This window comes from Megalobrama amblycephala, linkage group LG14, assembly GCF_018812025.1.
Source record: "Megalobrama amblycephala isolate DHTTF-2021 linkage group LG14, ASM1881202v1, whole genome shotgun sequence".
NCBI lineage: Eukaryota > Metazoa > Chordata > Actinopteri > Cypriniformes > Xenocyprididae > Megalobrama > Megalobrama amblycephala.
In genome coordinates, this window is record NC_063057.1 from 37,587,145 (window position 1) to 37,609,393 (window position 22,249).

Here is a 22,249-nt window from a genome sequence, read left to right on the forward strand (position 1 = left end):
AATGAGACTATCTCTTGCTGTTGTCTTTACATTCTGAGGCCGCTGATGTTGATTTGGACTGCACCATATTTAGAGGACTTTCCAGGTGTGTGTGTGTGTGTGTGTGTGTGTGTGTCTGTTACATATAACAGGAATTTTTACAATTTCTGGATTTCTGTATGTATTGTATACTTCCTTTACCTTTGTGTGAATTTTAATGCTTTCAATTTTATTACTACTGCTAACAAGATATTTTAAATTCTTCAAAATCATTTCTTTTTACAGATATTTTTAGAAGATGGATTAAAGCTTCATTTCTTCATATAGATTTAGCTGTTTTTGTAATAGTTTATAATTCAGGTTGGTAAATTCAAACATTTCACAGCATTCATCATGTCTTATCATGTTTATTATTACATTATTATCATGGGGCCATTAATGCACAATAACAGCTGTTCTAAAATGTTGCAGTTTTTTTTTTTTTTTAAATCTTACAAATTACATATTTTATCTAAAACAACATTATAAGTGCTATTATTTGTCATACACATCATATTAGTAACTTTTGAATGTTCTTGTGGGACAGTTTTTTTTAGACAAAAATGGGAAAGGATTGTACTTCTTGAAGAGACTGACAGAGTGGGTATAATCATCCTGTTTGGAATATTAGTTCTTCTCTGTTTTCTCTACATCATTAGACGTGAGTATTTTTGATTTATTCCTATTTGTTTTTGTAATTTAGCTATGTGTGAAGTGTAACAGTTACATAAGTTTTGTAGAAACCTCTTTGAGGATGTCTTTTAGTGGTGATATATAGTGTGTTGGTAAGACTGATTAAGTGATCTTTATTTTCACAACAATTCCCATTGACAGTCCAGTTTGTCTCTTCCTGTCATCTTGCTGTTGATTTTTTTGCTTTTGATGATCACAGTCTAAAAGCCTCTAATGTTAAATCACTATGCCTAACACAAATATGAATAAATCATTTACATGTTTATTTAAAATGTTATATTATAGAGCTGACTAAACTCGGAGAGCAGAGGATGCCATGGCATGGAGAGATGATACAATGGATATGTGTTAAATTAGAATATGTAGCTGCAATGTGCATTTATTTTCTGATTTGGTTTCAATTCATCCTCCTGATGTTTGCATTTGGACTTACCAGTGGAGGTTAGTGACTCTTTGTTTATTCGGCTTATCCATATCAGACAATATATGATCATTTTTAATGTTATCATTATCAACCTGATAAGAAAATCTGGCGAATATATATTAAAGCTGATAGATAATGTAATATTTCCTTAGATGCGCACTTTTCACCATGAGTTTTGAATTATGATTGGAAACATTTTGAAAAGGAAAATACAGTTAAGTGCAGCATGTGCAGTGCAAATCTGTCATATAGGCAACATAAAATTAAAACACCACTGTTAAATAATGTGAATTCATTCTATGCCCATGTTTTAGTGCATTGTTACAGGTAGAGCGCATCCACAATGGAGTTACATCTTCATGACTAAGTTTGCTTGTGCATTTGCAGCCCTTTTTGTGTAGTGTAACTGTAAGGTTTTTTTGTGATTTTATTGCTGTCTGCCAAACGGCAAGGTCGCTTGGTAATATAATTACCATCTGAATTCACATCCCCGAGTTTACAAGAAAAGATCAATAAAATAAAATTAATTGTTCACTATTTAAATCCTTTTTGACCACTGTGGAGCACCGTGTGATAACTGTTGAGCTTCACTGTAATTTGCATGCATTCTAACAAGAAAAATATTTCATCACCGCTCCACCTCAGTGGAAAGAGGAAGAAGGAAAAAAACAGGTAAACATTTTAACTGGGCCATTACCGCAATACAATTTTAAAATGTATTATATACAATTACATAGGCTACATAAAAAAAAAAAAATCAAGCAGCTTTGTTTACCTCATGTAAATAAGAGGCTGCATTAACTTATTTTCCCTAATTTCCATATTTTTAAAGAACCCGCTTGCAAAGTTCTTAAGCTTCAGTGCAGGCAGCTCAAATAGCAATGCACAACATTAATAACGCTCCGCTACTAATGTAACCTCGATTTCCTGATTACCTACCTATTTTTGACGCATATGGAGAAACTCTGATGGATGTTGTTTTGTCAAAATGACTCCGTTTTTCATATTCATAACTCCTCACGCATAGGCTGTTAACAAATTATGGTCACTGTAAGAGTAAAACAGAGGTCAAAATGTGAATCTTGAGTCTTAGATCTTTTTAATGATGTAAAGTTTGGGCTATATAATATAATTAATATAATAGCCTATATGAAATGCCATAGAGGTAACATGAATGTTCAGATGATTTGCATCACAGAAATACATTATATTTTAAAGTATATTAAAATAGAAAACCATTATTTGGTTAGAGACTTGAGACTTCTTTTAAAAACATTATAATAGTAATGCGTCCAATCTTTTGACTGTACTGTAATTTAAACTATAATAGGCCTATACAAAATTTTCTTCACATGTGCAGTAATACGTGCATGCATGAGATCACAAAAATCATGTTTTTTTTGTCAAGAGTGGACAGTATATTAACGTTAATATAGCTGATATGATCCTGTTATCAGAGGGTTTTTTCACATAGCCTACCTCAGTGGTTCCCAAAGTGGGGGGTGCGAGATGATTTCCAGAAATCAAAAAAACATTTTTTTAAAAATGAATATAAATAGAATATTTTATCAATAATTGTAACAAAATACAAAAAAATAGTAGTTAAAAACAAAAACCATGTAAATAAAGCAGTGTGCTATCGTTTTAATTCAGCGCGGTGCAGCGCAGCAAAAATAGACTGTGCTTAATCGCTGCACTGCTGCAGACACACCGCTCCTGGAACGCACTGCCGGACTGCATCCGTGTGCCGTGTGAACGCTCTAACTGTTAACCCTCTGGGGTCTGAGGATTTTCGAGGCCCTGGAGAAGTTTTGACATGCCCTGACATTTGTGCTTTTTTCAGTTGTTCATAAACATATAAATGACAAAAGTGTCATTACACTGTATTCAGCACAAACTAGGCTACAATAATATGTGAGAAACATGTATGTACATGTTTGTATTTTTGAAGGAATAACGTTTATGCGTGGTTATTGAAAAAAAAACTTAAGTCACTGAAATAAGGACAAAAAAATAATATTAAATTTGTGTTCACAAGACTTCTGGGTATTGGAGGTTGTAGACTAGAGCTTTTGCTTCAAAATGAGGTAAAAATTATGCTGCCTGCATGTTCATATAAAACAATAGAGAGATTTAAATTTTGTTTGGTCAAGAAACATAGTATGCGTGGAGGCATGAATCATCATGAATAATGGGTGATTCTCACCTGAGAAGACAAAAGAATCACATAATAATGACCTGAAATGACATAATGAGCTCTTTCAGTCAGGTAGGCTGTGAAAAAACCTTCTGTGATCATGCTTATCATATGGTGTATATCAAACATACAGAAAAAACAGCAATACTGTGAAATATTATTACAATTTAAAATAATGGTATTCTATTATATACTTTAAAATATAAAGTATTTCTGTGATGCAAAGTGTCTGAACAATTATGTTACCTCTATGGCATTTCATATAGGCTTTTAACTTAAAAGCATGCACATTTGGAGAAATATGGATGGATTCTCATATGTTTATGTCAATTTTCTATACAGAGGAATAATATTTATTCAATATTTATTGTCATCACTATGAACGCTGGATACTGTGTTTTCAATTCATACTTGCAGCCGGAGGGCGCTCTGTGCACCTTTAGTCCACAAATTTATCTAAAGAAGAACAGGTCATGTGACTCTCCAGGAACTGAACCTCTATGAACTGAACTAACAGAGGCCAGAGATCGCTAACTATGGCTATTCAAAACACTTTTCAAGACAATAAATACACGATTGAGATGATGTATACATGTATTGCCTCAGAATTTGCGTCTGAATAGCGCTGGCTCCGTGGGCGTGGCCGCATTAGCGGATAATGAGCTGAATCACGGGCGTCTGACATGGCTCTCTTTTCATACAGATTACATAAACATAGAATATTTGTTTTCGATTTGACTTACACGATTTAAAACCTGACATTTCAATGTTTCTTTAGACATAAGTCAATTTTTTTGTGATCAGTATTCACTAAGTTACAGTTCATTTTCTGAGAACTATCAGATTGGACTTCGTTCAGAGGGAGACGAGAGATCACGCATCATGTTAGTTTTCTTTATTTTACAAAAAGCACAGCATTTTGTTGTTACTCTGAGTGTACACAAATAAAAGAAGATATTCCACAGATTAAAATGGTGTATAACTCTTAGTTGTATGTGCAACATTGACGGAGTATTTTGAGTCTCTTTCACACTGGTAAGAAAAAAACCGCGGTGGTATCGCCGGCGATACCTCAGAGTGTTAATATGGGCACAGGAAAAAAAAATGTGGACTGCAAACAGAGTATTTGTGAAACAGACATTAGTGCATGTGTGCCATTGCGCACAACGTTTGTTTACTTTAACCACCTCCGAAGATAGTGGGGGTCGTGAGTCACTGGCATTGTTATTTTTTGGGTCATGGGCTGAAAAGTTTGGGAACCCCTGGCCTACCTGACTGAAAGAGCTCAATATGCGGGTCATTATGCAGGTCTTTGTCTTCTCAGGTGTGAATCACAGCATTATTCATGAAGATTCACGCCTCCATGCATACTGTGTTTCTTAACAAAAAGTGTCTTACAAAATTTAAATCAATATATTGTTTTATATGAACGAGTAGGCAGGATAATTTTTACATCATTTTGAAGCAAAAACTCTAGTCTACAACCTCCAATACCCAGAAGTCTTGTGAACACAGATTTAATATACTTTTTTTGGCCTTATTTCAGTGACTTAAGTTTTTTGTTTTTTCAATAACCACGCATAAACGTTATTCCTTCAAAAACATAAACATGTACATACATGTTTCTCACATATTATGGTAGCCTAGTTCATGCTGAATACAGTGTAATGACACTTTTTCCATTAATATGTTTATGAATAACTGAAAAAAGCACAAATGTCAGGGCATGTCAAAACTTCTCCAGGGCCCTTTTATTTGAAACAGTAATATTAATTTTAGATGTTTTTTTTTTTTAGCACTTTCATATTTCTCATATTATTTTCAACAGTATGGTTTAAAATAATATCATTATTAATTTATTATCCGTGCGGAGGCTATTCCATTTCATTTATCCATGGCACATGCATTTTGATTGTTTATATGCAGGTAATGTTGTCCAATGGCTTGTTTTCATTATTTAGGCATTATTTTATTTCTGTTTTTTTTTTTTTTTTATAAAGAAAGTTGGCCATAGGAGTGTAAAATTAATTTTAAAACTTACACTGGTTCAAACTAGGCTACTGTACTGTATATGTTTGATTTATGTTGAAGTGCTTGGGACACGACTCTTAACCCTAAAAAACGGATCTAAACTACTGAAAATAATTGTATGTTTGATTTACAACTACTATTTAATTAGGAGTGAATCTTATGTTGTGCCTTTCAGTAAAGCCCAAATTGGTTGATGCTGCAGTTTTACCCGGGATATTTTTTCTGTCATTTTCTTGTTTGAATGGAATAAGGAGGAGAGAGAAAAGCGGTAAGTATGTTATTGATCTTTTATCACTCTTATAATGGCATGAGTAAATCTGTATCTTAAAGTACATCCAGTTTCATTTATTACAACCATTCATGGCTTAAAAAAAATAAACAGATAATTATTTAGCAGGTTTAAAGGATCTGCCTAATCTGAAATTTTAATACAGTAATCATAGTTCTCAGTTCAACTGAAGAGGCACTCATAATTATTTGTAGTTTCCAGACTGGTAACGCTTTAGATTACAGCCCGGAAAGTACTGCGTAATTACAACAAATTTACAGCGTAACTTTCAATAATTATAGTGTAACTATACAGTAAGTATGTGTAAGTATAGGGGAACAATATGTAAAGTATTAAAGGGGTAACAACCAGGAAAATAACAAATTATTTATACTGTAAATATTTTATAACTAAGGGGTACGTATGACATATAACTAAGGGGCAAGTATGACATTACGGGCCGTAAATTAAAGTGGAGCTTGTTACCCTCTTATTTCATGTAGTTACAGGGTAAGTAATTAATAAAAAATAATAAATAAATAAATAAATAAATAAAATGCAAACAGTCATATCACTTGGAAAACTTTATTTGAAAAACAACTTATTTCAAAACAGATTTAAAGTTGCAACACTTCTTATTTGTTTCTCTTGCTTGGCTTCCTCCTCCTCTTGTTCCTCTTTTTCTTTCTTTCCACTGATGAATCTTAAGAGGGAATCCCATTTGCTATTCTGTATTATAAGAAAATACAGTACACCCGGAAATGTGCTCACCGTTTACTCATCTTTTACCCTCATGCCATCTGAGATGTATACGACTTTCCTTCTTAAGATGAACACAAAAAGGATTTTAGGACAAAAAATAAATATCTGGGAACGCTTTATAATGCAAGCTCACATGTTCCTAAAAGTCGAAGCATCAAACAGCACATACAGCAATAACTACAGTAATCCATACGACCCCAATGGATGAAGCGATGTCTTCTTAAGTGAAACGATATGTATTTGTAAGAAAAATACCAAATATTTGAAACTTTCGACCAACTGTCTCCTGCGCGTGCGAGGGTTGAGAGTTCATGCTTGACGTAACTTGAAGCGTGACGTAAGCGTGCCGAGAAACTCACGCAGATGTTGGATGCCGTCAGTTTTTTTTTAAATTATTTTTTTAGTAATGCTCACAACAAAATACACAGAATAACAGATAATGAGAATGAGAAACAAACAAGACAGAATAACAGAGACGGCAGTTTTCGCGCGAGTTTCACACGAATCTCCCGCGAGAACGTCATGAAAGCTTCACGTTGCTCATTAATATGCTTCGTCAAACGCAAAGTCGACTCTCATGCAGGCGCTGGTGACAGTTGGTCAAAAGCGAAAAGATGAATAGCCTAAACCATGAGAAAATTTCGGGGTGTACTGTATTTTCTTATAATACAGAACAGCAATGGGATTCCTCCTTAAGATTCATCAGCTGAGAAACAAGAGCAGGAGGAAGCCAAGCCAGAAACAACAACAACAACCAAAAAAACGGACAAAACGTGTTACTTTCTGTCAGGAAAGTAACTCTTTAGAGTTTGAAATGAAAAGTTGATTTAAAAAAATGAATAATAAGTGTTGTAGACCTGTTTTTAATGAAGTTGTTTTTCAAATAAAGGTTTCGGAGTCAGTGATATCAGATTGTTTGCATTTTATTAATTACTTACCCTGTAACTACATGAAATAAGAGGGTAACAATCTCCACTTTAATTTACGGCCCGTAATGTCATATTTACCCTGTAACTACATGAAACAAGAGGGTAACAAGCTCCACTTTAATTTACGGCCCGTAATGTCATATTTACCCTGTAACTACATGAAACAAGAGGGTAACAAGCTCCACTTTAATTTACGGCCCGTAATGTCATATTTACCCTGTAACTACATGAAACAAGAGGGTAACAAGCTCCACTTTAATTTACGGCCCGTAATGTCATATTTACCCTGTAACTACATGAAACAAGAGGGTAACAATCTCCACTTTAATTTACGGCCCGTAATGTCATATTTACCCTGTAACTACATGAAACAAGAGGGTAACAAGCTCCACTTTAATTTACGGCCCGTAATGTCATATTTACCATGTAACTACATGAAACAAGAGGGTAACAAGCTCCACTTTAATTTACGGCCCGTAATGTCATATTTACCATGTAACTACATGAAACAAGAGGGTAACAAGCTCCACTTTAATTTACGGCCCGTAATGTCATATTTACCCTGTAACTACATGAAACAAGAGGGTAACAAGCTCCACTTTAATTTACGGCCCGTAATGTCATATTTACCCTGTAACTACATGAAACAAGAGGGTAACAATCTCCACTTTAATTTACGGCCCGTAATGTCATATTTACCCTGTAACTACATGAAACAAGAGGGTAACAAGCTCCACTTTAATTTACGGCCCGTAATGTCATATTTACCATGTAACTACATGAAACAAGAGGGTAACAAGCTCCACTTTAATTTACAGCCCGTAATGTCATATTTACCCTGTAACTACATGAAACAAGAGGGTAACAAGCTCCACTTTAATTTACGGCCCGTAATGTCATACTTACCCCTTAGTTATGTCATACGTACCCCTTAGTTATAAAATATTTACAGTATAAATAATTTGTTATTTTCCTGGTTGTTACCCCTTTATTCCTGATACTTTACATATTGTTCCCCTATACTTACACATACTTACTGTATAGTTACACTATAATTATTGAAAGTTATGCTGTAAATTTGTTGTAATTACGCAGTACTTTCCGGGCTGTAATCTAAAGCGTTACCTTCAGACTCAGTTTATGTTTAAGTTCTGGTAAGTCAGAAGTTACTGAACAGAAACTTTATTGAACAGAAATTTTTCTAAAATCTTTTTCAGGTTTAAATTTGGTTGATAAAATTGTATGGATAATCTTTATGTTTTTAATGGATGTAGCATTGGTCAATTTCTACATGATGTCAATGACAAATGAAACAGGTAGGATTGTATTTATGATGATGAATAGTATTCAAACTTTTTTCTTCACATAAAAGTTCATATAATCTGTTCCAATGTTCATTTATATGTTTTCATTTTTACACTTTAGTGTATCGAGAAGGCTTGCACTTTGATGATTAAACACTTTTTAATGTACAGATAGAGCAGGATGGACCTGTACAGCTTTATTTCTGCAAACACTGTGGATGTTCGTATATTACATGGAGTTGAGCAGCGATCTTGGTACAGTATTAATATTTACTAATATCTTGTACAATAGTACTAACACAGACTTGGGGGTTGTAACAAGAGACTCAAGACTTTTTTGGACAATTTTTAGACATCATTTGACACCTTTTGAAGATTTATCTAAACACTTGCATATGTAAAAATATAATATAGACACACTGTTCTTCCACATTCATTCATTCATTCATTCATTCATTCATATTTATTTTAACTTGTAGTAAAGAGGAGTGGTGATCGGGGTGACAGTTTCAACTGACTAGCACAGTTTTTTTTTTAAATGTTAGTTTTAATTTCTTAATAACATTGATTGACATTTTAACACATCCACAATGGAAAACAGATGAAAACACAAGCACATAATACAGGTTGCACCAACTAGTCAACTAGTCGACTTCAGTGGTCTACCACTGTTTGCACAGTGAACCGAACTGTTTGCACTTTATTTTATACGTATTATCTTTTTATTCTTTAAATTCCTTTTCCTGTTTTTATTTCATTTTTAATGTATTTTATATCTTTTATGTATCATCTTGATTCTGACTTTTAATGCATTTTAAATATTGCGGTAAAATTCTTTGTTTTTACTGTTATTTCTATTCCTTATGTTCTATTTTTATTATTCTTCTTTATGTAAAGCACTTTGAATTACCATTGTGTATGAAATGTGCTATACAAATAAAATTGCCTTGCCTTGCCTTGCCTACCATGACGCTTTAAAGTTTACATCAACTAGTCACTGGTCCTATAGAGGGCGCAACAGCATAAGAAATCTTTCAAGTCCACATTTACGCTCCGTTTCCAAAATGACAAATAAATGCATACTCTGAGAGCGCTCCACAAGACGTGTGATTATACCACCTGGATGCTCGAATTTGAAATGCTGTTCTAAATGAATGTGTTACGCATGGACAGTAGCTCGTACATCATAGGTTTACTCATACGTTTTTAATGCAGGATGTGGTAAAAAGAGCAAGGTAGTCCAAGTCAATGCTTCTGCTCACAGAGCTTTCATGGGGGCCAAAAATTATAACCTCGGTCTTTGATTCATTCAGAAGAAATTTTGAGAGAACCACATTTTCACTTCATCTAGGCATGCAAAATTAGATTTCAGAGCAGCATGTATGTTTTGTTTCAGAGGTAAATAAATTTGGGATCATCTGCATAGCAGTGAAATGATACACCATATTTTCTGAAAATGGAGCCCAGAGGAAATAAATAGAGAGAAGAAAAAAAAGTATGCACACAAGAATTGAACCCCACAGGAGAGTTGAGCAGGCAACATACAAAAATTACCCAATCTAACAGAGAATCTTCTATTCGTTAAATATGACTTAAACCAACTGAGGACAGTTCCTTGAATGCCCACCAAACATTCTAGTCCGGATAGGAGAATTTTATGATCAACTGTATCAAAAGTCAAGGTTAGGTCTAACAGTATTAGGATCACAGATTGGCCAGAGTCAGTCGCTAACATTATATCATTAAAGACCCGTAATGAAGCTGACTCAGTGCTGTGCAGAGGATTAAAACCAAACTGAAAAGTTTCAAAAATCTGATTTGAGCTAAGGAAAGACTGACATTGAATGAAAATGTTTTGGTAATGAAAGAAAGAGTCGAAATAGGTCGAAAATGTTTGAAATCACTATCATCAAATGAAGGTTTCTTGGGAAGAGGTGTATCAGTTGCCTCTTTAAGGCTATCTGGGATAGTCCCTGAGCATAAGTATTTATTCAGAAAAAAACACCAAACAAGGTCCAACCGAATCAAAATTTGTTTAAAAATACAAGGTGGGAGAACATCATGAGAGTAGAAGGAAGATTTCAAATGGTTAATAATTTCTCTGAGAGACTGAAGAGAAACTGGTTCAAAAACACTCCTGAAGAACAACAAAGGTCAGGTAAAACATTAGCAGATGGTTGCAACTAAGACAGAGCTCCAAACTAACTTTTTTTACTAGGAACACTGTAGTCCCTTACTGAAAATTTCAGGAATGAAAGCAGATTTTTTTTTTTTTTTTTTTTTTTTTTTGTGGTTTCTATGTCAGAGTGTTTGATCTGATATCTACAGTTAATAATGGAGACGAATACAAATGCTTTCTTTACTGGATCTCACAGCACTGTGTAGCAACAATGTCACGTGATCAAGATTGGTTCGTGATGCACAAATGAGTAGCGCAGTTTCTGCTTTCATTACGTTTGGCATTTGATGTTGGGCAACGTTATGGTGGTCATGCCAGTACGACTAACAAATTTTGATTGCACTGGCAAGAAAAATTCTTCTTTTTCTCTGAAATGAATTGCATCTTTGAGGGCCTAAACATGTTTGAAAACTCATGAAACTTTGCACACTGGTCAGAAGTGGTGAAAATTTACATCTGATATGAGTTTCAGAATTAGGTGTGGCAAAATGGCTCGATAGTGCCACCTACAAAATTTAAATTAATCGCCCTTCGCACTAGGGTTCACGTACAGGTATACACACAAGTAACAGCCCAATACCTACAAAAAAGTCCCTGGATTCAAAATCTGAAAACCCAACAGGAAGTTGAGATATTTAGAATTTTCTCTGCAAAATTTTTGCAGTTTTTGCCATTTCCAGATGTTGTATTTTAACAAACTCCTCCTAGAGCTTTAATCAGATCAACATCATATTTGGGCAGTCTAATCCAAAGGCATTTGCGACATTCATTTGCGAAGATCTGGAGTTTTTATTGAAGGGTGTGTCCGTGGCGGCCAGACAAATTTTGATGTTTGTAACAAGAAGTTGTTGTAACTTGGGCATACAATGTCTGACCGGCCCCAAACTTTACGTTTTATTAGAGTCCTGACCTGAAGACACCTACATGGCAATATTCAGTTACTGCCATAGCGCCACCTGCGGGGAACAGGAAATTACATATTTTACACTGTTGCTGCGTCTCAATTCGCCTACTTATACTACGTCCTAAAAGTATACTGTTTTTGTAAAGAAAAAGTACATACTTTTGAGTGTGTAGCAGAAGAGTATGCAAGCTACCTCGTCATAATTAACGGACACTCTGTCACTTAGTTACGCAACGTAACTATTTACACTACCTGTAACTCACAGTTCAAATTTCCACACAATAAAATTTAATTTCCTACCGTTTCGGAGAGAAATGTGTCGCACGTTGATCTGCCATCATGGGTCTTGCAGAGAACTCTCCTAATCTTTCATAATGACATTTAAAAGTTGACCAAACGAGTGTTCACATGCTGTTGAGGAAATAAATATAACATTTAATAAATATCTTTTCGTCAGGTTAGATACTGATTATTAATCATTGAAGCCCCTTTATCTTAACCGCTCTGCTTAACCGTCGGTCTCGCACATACGTCATGTTTGTAGTTGTTTAATACTTTTTATTCGTATTTGTAGTTCTAATCAAATCCTCGTCCACAGTGCAATGTGTTGTGGGCAATATTAGCCCTTAGAAGTGTACACGAATCTGCACTTCGAAATCTAACCGGAAAATGTAGACCATCCGGCTATCGTTGGAATACTCATTTCAACATACTACGATTTGTGACATGCTAATTCTTATTTTGAATACTATTTAGGACAGATAGTATGCGAAGTGGGACGCAACATCTGATTAACTCCTCATAGAGATTTACCCAGATCAACATTATATTTATGCTGTCTAATCTAAAAGCCTTAGCAATGTAAACTTGTGAAGATCTTGAGTTTTCGCTGAAGGGCGTGTCTGTGGCGGTCTGACAAAATCTGATGTTTCGCCTTGAAAGAGGAAACTGTTGTAACTCAGGCATACAATGTCTGATCTGCCCCAAACTTCACATGTGTGATAAGAGTCCTGGCCTATATGCCAGTCTTTAGTTATTCATAGCGCCACCTGCTGGCAACAGGAAATGGCATACTTTGCACTGTAATTCACTCACAGAAACACATTTTAATATGCTATGAAGTACCAAACTTGCTAGAAAAACGTTAAATTATGCAACACTTGGCTAAGTGCTAAAGTATGCGATTAACGTCATGAAACAGGAAGTTATTGTAACTCAGGCATACAATGTCCGATCTGCTCAACTTCACATTTGATAATAGTCCTGGCCTGAAGATATCTACATGGCAATATTCAGTTATGGTCAAAGCGCCACCTTTGCCATATTTCTCCTGTATTTACTTGCTTACATGCATGTCACCAGCTATTCACTGTTTTCTTAAGGCCCCAGGTGTGAGGGCCCTTTCATGGGCCCTTTGGCAGCTTTAATCTACTTTACAACTTGTTAAAAATGGATATATTCCTTACAAATACATTGCTTTGCTTCAGAAGGCCTTTATTAACCCCCCAGAACAGTGTGAAGTACATTTATGTTGGATGGATGCACTTTCTTGAGTTTCAAACAGGAGGTTTCCATGCACTGTCATTATAAAGCTTAGAAGCATCAGGGTGATTATTATTAATATAACTCTGATTGTGTTCATCTGAAAGAAGAAAGTCATATGCACTTTGTATCATTGTTTTCTTGCCATACAGAAGACATTAGAGTAAGAGTCATCTAGACTAGTTGATATGGATTTCATCTTGTTTTTAAATAATGTGCCAGTGGTGTAATCTAAAAGATTTCATTAATTTCATATTGTGGTATTCACATTAGATAACTAATTACATTTTTAGTAATCAATTATTATTTTGTAACTGAACAATTCTTTTAAAGTAACCCTTCCATCCGTGCATGTAGTTTAGGAGAGAAATTTTCATTGTGGCAGGTCTTTACAAAGTGATAAGTTTAAAACAAAATGTCTTTAGTAACAAGATTTCTGTCTGTATATTCTGCCCTCTATGATCCTGCTTTTCAAAGGTAAGCTGTTCTGCCTCGACTGTACAATCAGCAGCTCACAGGATGGTGTGACAGAAAACCAGTCCAGCCATTCAGCAGGTAACATGTTAATCAACAATAATTAACATGGTGTTTTTCAAGAATGTTTAAGCAGCTGGTTCAGTTATTTCACCCATTACGAGGTCACAGGACAACTTCTTGATTCTTTGTTGCAGCCAATCAGAGGACTTATTTATAAATCTCGAATCAAAAATGAGTGTTAATACAATGAAAATTATCACTGAGTAAGACAGATGCACTCGACTTATAGCAGAGACTGGTCTGTTATTACTATATCCCCGCATGTGTGGTCATTATTGAGAAATGTCATTGCCGGATGGTTCGAGTGACCAATCATAATCAAGTATTGCAGAGACTGGTGTAATGAATTAGAATAATGTACTAATTATTCTACTAATTGAAACCTCCTGAACTCTGATCACTGGTTAAACTTCAAGTTATCAGTGAGTAATTAAACAGTTTTATGTTCCTTCAGGAAATTATTCTAACTATTTATTGTTTATTTGCTTAATGTTTTAGATGACATGACTGAGGATTTTTCCAATAGTTTTCCTGTGTATCTGATTGGAGCTGTTGGTCTTGTTTTACTGAACTCTGTTGTTCTGATGACCGAACTGATACTGACAACAAGTGAGTGAAAACAATCTTGTCGAGAGTTATTCATTGTGTTTTATCATGTCAGGATTTAATTATTTTACAAACGTAATTGAATCACATTATTGTGTAATATTTTCATTCTTATCCTCAGTAACGGTGAACGTGCAGTGGGGGATCTGAGAATCATTATATTTCTGTCTGAATTCTTCTTTGTCTTGTTAGTGCTGATTTTACACATCTTTTCACCCTGTGAGTATAAACTTGAATCGTTTTTATTATAAACCATATCAGTTTAAAACAATAGTTACTCAACCACACATTGTTCTGAATCAATGACTTTCTTTCATCTTCATAAAAAAAAATTAGAGAATTGAAAGTACTCAAAGGTTGTTTTTTTCCCATACACAGACAAAGTCAGGTTTATTGTCATTTTTGCACACAACAGGGCAGTTGTCACGATCACCAGCCGGAGTGCCCTGGTTGTCCATCAGATGGCACTCCCCACTTGTTTATTGCCATTTACACATGGACTACATTTCCCAGAACTCACTGCCTGGTCTCATAATCATCCCTGATTGCTGTCAGCTGTGTTTCATTAAAGGAATAGTTCCCCCAAAATTGACAATTATCTTATTTGCTCACCCTCAAGCCATCCTAGGCAGCATGCATATATTTCTATTGACTTAAATATTCAAAGGTTTGATATTTTCTAATAATGATTGTCGTCAATAACAACACCGCTTTATAACAAACTGCTGTATAACAAACCGTGATACACTGGTGCCATTTTGCGACCACTTAGCGACTGAATTGAAAATGACAACTCGTGTTGTCAGGACGATTGTTTTGTGCATTGTAATGGATTATAAAGTAACAAGCTGGATGTACATTATCCTTTACATCTTAGAAACTTTATTACAAACAAAACAGATGATAGAACGATCATATTATTTTGTCTATATAATACAACTGGGATTAAAAAAAAAGATTTGAGGATGATAGCGTTGTTGTTTTTTTTATGACTTGAGACTCGACTCAGTCTCGAGACAAAAGATTTCAGACTTGACTCAGACTCCAGCCTAAAGTCTTCAGACTTAACTTAGACTCTAGATGAAAGACTTTTTGAAAGACTTTGCAATGATGAACATGGAAGCTTAGGGGATAGAGCAAAACGAATCATTAAAATGAGACATTTTTAAAAGAAATGTCAGAGGACTTCGATATAAGAAAGATAGGAGCTTCAGCACAGCCCTATTTGTTTAAACTGCAAGAGACATCAAAGCTTATTCTACTCCTACATCCTGCATCATACATCACTTCAGGCCAGAATATTTTTAAATATATCTCTGATTATGTTCCTCTGAATGAAGGATAGGCAAGAACCTAGGATGTCTTAAGGGTGATTAAATCATGGGATAATTTTCATTTTTTGAGCGTTTCATTCCTTTATCCTTGTTAGTGCACCCTATATAAACCTGGTCAATGCAGTCATTCTTTGTGAAATGTGTCTGCACTATATTTCTGAGCATTCTCCCTGATTTCTTGTCTGTCTCTTGGATTACCCTTTGCCTGAGTTTTCTGCCTAGTTGCTTGATTTCATTGCTTGCCTGTGTATTGACCTGTTGCCTGTTTTTGGACTTTGATTGTGGATTTACCCTTTCAATAAAAACTGTGTTTGGATTCTCAACCTTCAAGTTACATGACAGAAGACTTAGCAACATAATGCATTCAGCAGTAAGATTCATTGATCTGCACCAAGGTAAACAATCACTCAAGGACCACGCAGAGATTTCTATTTATCTATTTTGAACAATACCAATGTAAACTCATTTGTGATGGTCCTCGAGGATCACTGGGTGAGTTTGTAGACTATGTGTTTTTGTTGAGTGGGACCTCCTTCACTGTTAGTGAAGTAGAGGAGGTGCAAACAACTGGCATCTGCAGTGAGGTCAAGTCTGATGGTCTTAGACGTGGTCCCACTGTCGACTGCACTCCCTGTTATGGCAATGGCCATTTTGTGCGTTTGGGCTGCACACTGCTCTCCAGCTTATGAGTCCACTACAGAGCCAAATTCAGCCCATAAGTCTGCTCCAGAGCCCGCTCCAGCCCATGAGTCTGCTCCAGAAACCACTCCTGCCCCAGAGTCTCTTGATGCGACCACGGAGGTCATCCTCGAATTTCTTGTCTTCCTTGATACGACCACGGAGGTAGTCCCTGAGATTTCAGCCTGCTTCAAATCGACCACAGAGGTCATTTATAAACTTTCTGCCAGCCCTCAAATGACCCCAGAGGTCAACCTGGAACACCCTGCTGGTCCTGTTATGACCATGGAGGATGCCCTTAATCTTTCTGATTTGACATGGCCCCTGAGGCCAATGCTAACCTCTCTGTGCTCCTGTTTCAGTTTTACTTGATCAGCTGTGGTGGTCTCCAGTTCCACCAGATCTGCCCTGGGGGTCATCGGCTCCACTGCTCCACCATGGTGGTTCCCAGTTAGGCCTTGGTGGTCTTCAGCCCCTTCTGCTCTGCCGTGGGGGTCTTCAGTCTTATCTGATCTGCTCTAGCATAGCTCAATCCAGGTGGTCTTCAATCCAGCCAGCTCCACCTTAGTCTTCTGCTCAGCCTGATCCGCCCTGGTCAATTACACTGCCTGCTCCGCTCTGGCCTCCTGCACTTCCTCTGTCTCTACTTCTTCCTCCACCACACGGGCCTGGCCCTCCATCCTGTCCCTGGGTGCGCCTCCGCTCCAACTCACACCTGGAATTGTTTTTATGAGCATTTGGAAGCCACTCCTTTGAGGGGGGGCTATTTCACCCCAGATGAAAAAAGTACACTTCCATAATGTACTTAAAGTGGTCTATTTTCACATACTAATTTTGTACTTAATATACTAAAAATTCTTTAGTACTTCTTAAGATCATCTTAAGAACATCCAAGTGTACTCAACTGTGTTATTTTGAGACACCCATGAACTAAAATATGAACTTTTAAAATGATTCAATTTTTTATTTATTATAATATTATACATATAAAAAGCCAAACAAACATTTATTGATATGTTATGCTGGAAAAGAGGGATGATCCAAGTGCAGAAGGTATTTATTAAAGTAATAGGAGAAAAACGTCGCTGCTCGATGAAACTACGTACGTCCAAAACGGTTACTTTTCAGGAAGTGAAAAAAACACTGTATTTCAAAACAGTTGAATGTAGCGTTGTCAAGTGCATCTTTACATGTAATCCTTGCCAGTGTAATGATACTAAATACATTTTTAATACAGTCTAAACATCTTTTCAGGTCATTGAAAAGACTTAGTTTATTAAATCTTAGTTTATTTAATATTAATTATAAATTTATTAAATTATTATATTCATAATTAAAAAGCCAAACAAACATTTATTGACATGTTATGCTGGAAAAGAGGGAGGGTTGGATCCAAGTGCAGAAGGTATTTATTAAAGTAATAGGAGAATATAAATTACTCACGTGGTTTTCAACAGCCAAACAAAGTGCAAGTAAACAGAACTGAGCTCACCACCATAACATCCTAGAAAGATGAGACCTGACAATGTACAGGAAACTGGGGGCTTATACACACAGGGTAATGAACTAACAAGACACACCTGGACACAATCAGGGAACTTGTTATGAACCCCACGGAGACACAAAGATTGAAAACACAGTATTAATTAAGGGGTAATCCACAAACACATTCTGGTGATCGTGGTGGGCCAAGATCCATGGCCACTGAAGCTTGGTGTATCCAGCCCCCTCAACAACGTCTAAGAAGTCTTGGATGTGGTCTTCGAGGGGCCAGTTACCTTGACGCAGGCAGATGATCTTTACTGCTGGATCAACTGATGGTTCAATCTTCTGTTATGAACTGCACACAGACACAAAGATTGAGGATCCAAACGCAGTATTTAATAAGTCCAAAAACAATGTTATCCAGAGCACAGGCAAACAGAGAAATCCTGGGAATGAACAAATAATCCAAAAAACTAAGACACGGGAGAACAGAGCTAACACATATAAGACTAAGCAATGAATGAGTGAGAAACAAGTCTTTAAATAGGGTGAGTATGATGAGGTAATGAGATGCAGCTGAAAACAATCATGGGTGAGTAGACTGGGCAGTGAGTTATGGGTAATGTAATCCATGATAGAATGGCAATAGACTGGGGTTGAGTGCCCTCTGGTGGCAATCAAAAGCACTCCAGCTGGTAATACAAAAAGTGGCACAGGATACAGGAAAAGAACAGGGCAGAAAACAACTTAAAAGTCCATATGACAAAAACACAAGGTACACAAAACAGAGTATATGTAATGCAAATGCATCCACCGAACTGTTCAGGGACATGTTAATGTATGTACAATAAAAATACTTTAAATTTTCTCTGAGCATGTTTTGTCAACTAACTTGCACAACGCTCCATCAAAGATCTTAAGTCATTCACAGAACTTAAGTCCCTTCTTTTTTTCTCCTCCATGCCCACCTACAACTGAATGACTGTGTTTTTAAGTGACCGATCAGTCAAAATATGGCACTCTGGCATTATATTCTGTAAAAAAAAAAGTTTCATGAAGCCAGGGAAAACACATTATAAGATAAATTTTACATTAAAAAAACAGTGATGTCAAGTTATTTTGATGGCACATTTTTGTTAGTTTTTGAACAGCAGAAATTATGTTTTGAAAGATTACATTTTGGTGTAGTATACACAACACAACACACATTGTCATCTATATGTGGTCCAAAATGGACATCGGACAGACTAAATAAAGCCCAATTTAATTAGCCCATTTTTCGTACCTCATTGACAGATGCTAGATTTTCTAATCGTGAAAACTGACCTCTGGCTAATTTGGTTCTTCAAATGAATTTGCGGATTGGATTAAAATATCTGGATTAAGTTGTGTGAGATTACTGCACATTCTTGTGTTCCTTGAAAAGGGCAGATGTATCGATACTTGAAACCATGATCAGCAATGCAGCAATTGGCTGGCATCAAGAAACCAATGTAGTGACATCGTATAATTAAAAAAGACATCTGACAAACAACTTGACAAAATTCTGGACCATTATAAGAAAACAGCCAATAACCAATTAATCAACCGAATAATAACAAACTAATCAACCAATAGTTGTTAAAATCTATACTGGATAAAAAAAAAATAAAAAAAACCTACAAGTACAACAGTGCTGAACTTTATTGCAAAAAAGAAAAAGTACTGAACCATGAAAATGTGCTAAATGAAATAAATATGGATATTTATATTAATAAATACTGAAGTAAATAAAAGACTGTTTTCTGTCTGATTTTTTTATTTCTTTTTTTCTTTTCATTAATCTTAAAACAGGGATTCCCATAAGAAAAGGGTCTCAAATGGGTTCTCAGGTCAGTGTTACATAAAATATTGAATGTGTTTGAGATGATAATTGAGCTGTAATACAGAGATGTTTTTTTACATCATATTAAATAATTGCCTGTACATACAATGATGTGCTGTAGAAACTATTTGAAATTTTTGATTTTCCTTGAACACAGACTGCTGCAGGAGCTCATGAAATGAAACCTCTTTCTGCACATGATTCTTTAATCCCACAAACATGAGAGAAACAACTATTACCACAGTGATCCCACTGACTGTATGAACCTTTGAAGATAAAATTCTCATGAGCTGAGAATGAAGATGGTTTGGTATTGTGTACTGTCATGCTGTAAAAAGAGAACAGGGGCAGTTTTTTGCCTTTATTAGTGAGGACATTAGAGATAAACAGAAAAATGGAGGATGACAAAGGATTGGGAGGAATGGGATTGGACATGACCACAGCGGATTCAAACTAGGATTCTTTTCTTTTTCTTCTTTTTTTCCTTTGTTACATTATATTTATTGTAGAGTCTCTTTATGTGTTGTGAGAATGCATGTAACCGGTGGTTTGCGTTGACAAGCGTAAGCGTGTAGATTTGTGGAGTTAGCGAAACTGATACCTGCTGTCCGGTGTCTATCTTTTATTCCCAATACAAAAGAGCAAATAAGCAGCCTCTTTGAGTGTGAATCACCCTTGTTTTCTCTCCCATTTAGTTATAATGCAAAAGGGCAAATCACAGTATACAGGAAAATAGTGAACAGAAAACCATGCCTGATACAAAAGAACAAATAAGCAGTCTCTTTAAGTGTGAATTGTCCTTGTTTTCAGGAAAATATACACAAAACTTAACTTAAAAAAAGTAAAATGAAAAAAATAATCACAGTAAAATAACATTATACACATAAATTGGGTTGAAAATATAGACATAAAAGCAATATTTACAATAAAGATTATCAAAAACCAAAACGAAACCTACCTGCGTCGTAACTTTGCAGATGTTGTTTATGCTCAAACAGCAAAATTATTTTATTTTAAAGAATTCTCAGTTTAAGGACTACAACAAATGATTGGTAGCTTCTTCCTGGGTTAGTGACACCATTAACCCTAAAATTCACATAAACCTTGCCGCAACAAGAACAAGAACTCACAACAAAGGGGATGAGGCCATGTAGGGCTGTTAAAGCTCCACCCTCTTCTGGAAAGGGGGCCGGGAGCAGCAGCTCATTTGCATTTAAAGGGAAAACAAAAAAAGTGTGTTTTTGCTCACACCCAAATAGGGGCAAATTTGACAGGCTATAATAAATGATCTGTGGGGTATTTTGAGCTGAACCTTCACAGACACATTCTGGGGACACCTTAGACTTTTATTACATCTTGAAAAAGGGGCATAATAGGTCCCCTTTAAAGTGGAAAGCACTCATTTCAATCAGGCACCCACATCAGGTATGTAACGAAGGCGGGACTCCGAGTGAGATCCATATGCAAAGCTTTATTAAATGTTGAGCGTGGTCGTACAGGCATGGTCAAACGGGGCAAACAGGAACATCAGAGACAGGCAGGAACGTAGTCAGATAACAGGCAGTAGTCAAAAGGCAGGCAGCGATCAATCACAGAACAGTAGAACCAGATGGGGATCAGTAACAGGAACCGGAACAGACAGAGAGACAGGAGAAACGCTTGGAAGTGTAACACAAGTAAAAACAAGACCTAGCGGTGAGGTGATGTGTGTATGAGTCCTTTATAGTCCGTGTAATGAGCTGCAGCTGGGTGTGGTGATTAGTGATAGTGATTGGTGGAGTGAGTGCAGGTGATAGGCAGAGAGGATTATGGGTAATGTAGTCCGGGATGTGACAGGAACAGATGTGATCGTGACATAACGCCCCCCTTCCGGAAGGCGCGTCCTCGCGACGTAAATGGCACGAATAGGGAGGGGGGGTGGGTGCATTGGAGTTCAGATGGGAATAGGGTCTCCAATGCAAGTTCCAGGGCAACCATAGCGGGTCAGGTGCCACGGGCGGCCACGGCGGGTCAGGAGTCACGGGCGGCCACGGCGGGTCAGGTGGCTCGGGCGGCCACGGCAGATCAGGTGTGTCAGGAAGCCACGGCGGGTCAGGTGGCTTGAGCAGCCACAGCAGGTCAGGTGGTTCAGTCAACCACGGAAGGTTAGGTGGCTTGAGCAGCCGCGGCAGGTCAGGTGGCTCAGGCAGCCATGGCAGGTCAGGTGGCTTGGGCAGCCACGGCGAGACAGAGTCCGTGAATGACCACGGTGGGTCAGAATCCATTAATGGCCATAGTGGCCTACAGTCCATGGGTGGCCATAACAGTACAAAGGCCGATGACGGCAGTGACCAGGCAAGGTCCCCACCCTCAGGTATCCTGCCCCCCCCCCAAAAAGTTCTTGGGGATTTCAGCGGGGTCCGTAGCGGGCTCGTGGGCAAGGAGTTCGGGTGGCGCCGGCAGCAGGGCAGACGTATCAGGGAGAGCGGGCAGCTCTGGGATGGCAGCGGCCTCG

General features: G+C 36.8%; 1 long non-coding RNA gene across 1 annotated transcript; it reads left to right on the forward strand.

Annotated features, from left to right (window-relative positions):
- The first annotated feature begins 14,526 nt into the window (after positions 1-14,526).
- LOC125244955 lies at positions 14,527-20,945 on the forward strand. The gene is made up of 3 exons (XR_007179411.1): positions 14,527-14,613; positions 19,725-19,762; positions 19,913-20,945. It is a non-coding gene; the product is annotated as an uncharacterized LOC125244955 (long non-coding RNA).
- Positions 20,946-22,249: the final 1,304 nt, after the last annotated feature.